This window comes from Mandrillus leucophaeus, unplaced genomic scaffold (assembly GCF_000951045.1).
Source record: "Mandrillus leucophaeus isolate KB7577 unplaced genomic scaffold, Mleu.le_1.0 Scaffold214, whole genome shotgun sequence".
NCBI classification, from domain to species: Eukaryota; Metazoa; Chordata; class Mammalia; order Primates; family Cercopithecidae; genus Mandrillus; species Mandrillus leucophaeus.
Genome location: NW_012102188.1, coordinates 2,329,250 through 2,330,451, shown reverse-complemented (window position 1 = coordinate 2,330,451; position 1,202 = coordinate 2,329,250). Strand labels below are relative to the sequence as shown.

The 1,202-nt window shown below is 43.0% G+C and overlaps 1 pseudogene; it reads right to left on the bottom strand.

Moving 5' to 3' along the window:
- Window positions 1–274: 274 nt before the first annotated feature.
- LOC105540043 overlaps window positions 275–1,202 on the bottom strand; it is an 11,344-nt pseudogene continuing 10,416 nt past the window's right edge.

The window sequence follows — 1,202 nt, the reverse complement described above, 5'->3', positions numbered from 1 at the left end:
CACTTCTGCATTATTGTTCAAATTTCAGAAGGGCACCACAAGGCATCGGGGTCTTTCAAAGTCACTCACGGCAGCAATTGCATCTTTTTTTCCCAGCCTTGGTAGCCCCCTTCTGCGGTTCTCTAGCCTCTGCACGCACTGCAGCACACCACTGTTTGCAGAGTAACTTCTGACATTAAATCCAGTCATGGCCTAAGTTGCATGAGTCAGCTGTTTCCCAGGCACCTCCCAACTCCTTGGCGGGGGAGGCTTCCCAGCCACTTCTTCAGGCCCCACACGAGGGGCCACATCTGGAAGCACTAGTCCTCTAGCGCCCTCTGCTGGAGACCAAAGTGACAGATTGTTGCAAAGACTTGCAGAAACAGCTTACTTACACATTCATTTTTGTACACATTTAGTTAATTGAGAACCTGGGACTTTTACAATCGATTCCCCAAACCCCTTTATGGAGAGTGACAGACTACGCAGCAACGCCGAAGGAGCACTGTTTCTCTCTCTAGGAAGAAGAAGATTAGTAGACGTGATTGTGTGCGTCAAGAGAAATTTGTACTAAAAAATCAAAGCAAGACGAATGGCCCAGAAACCCGCGTTTTATTGACACTGTCATTTTCCCAGACAGAGAATCTTAGAAAGATGTCACGTTTTCTTTTAATGAATGAGAGGAGCCCGCTTGGATCCCTGAATCATTCTTTGGGAAAAGCAACAGAAACGATTGACAGTTATATTTTTAAAAATAAAACGGTCACTCCCTTCAGCCCACACCTCCACATCTTCATCTGCCTGCCCAATGGCTATCAGTTCCGTCAAGTCACCCTCTCCTTCTACTCTAGTATTACCACAAGAATTGAAATTTTCAAGCAGAAAAAAAAGAAGTCATGTTACAAATAAGCGAGTGGTGGCCCAAGGAAGCCCTTTGACTATGATTTCCAATTTTCTGTTCAGTCAACACTGCAGAGATACAAGTATAAACCACCATTTTGGTTCCCAAGTTTTATTCAAGAACTCACACAAAATATTCCAGATAAATGAAATTCAATCCTCGTCTTTCTCCTCTTCTTCGTCCTGGTTAATTTGGAAGCAACGTAATTTGTAACTCTTTTTGCTGTTAGCAACTGTGCACAACCAATCATGAAGATTATTCTTCTTCAAATATGTTTTGGTGAGATATTTCAAATATCTTTTGGAAAAAGGCACCTCGGATA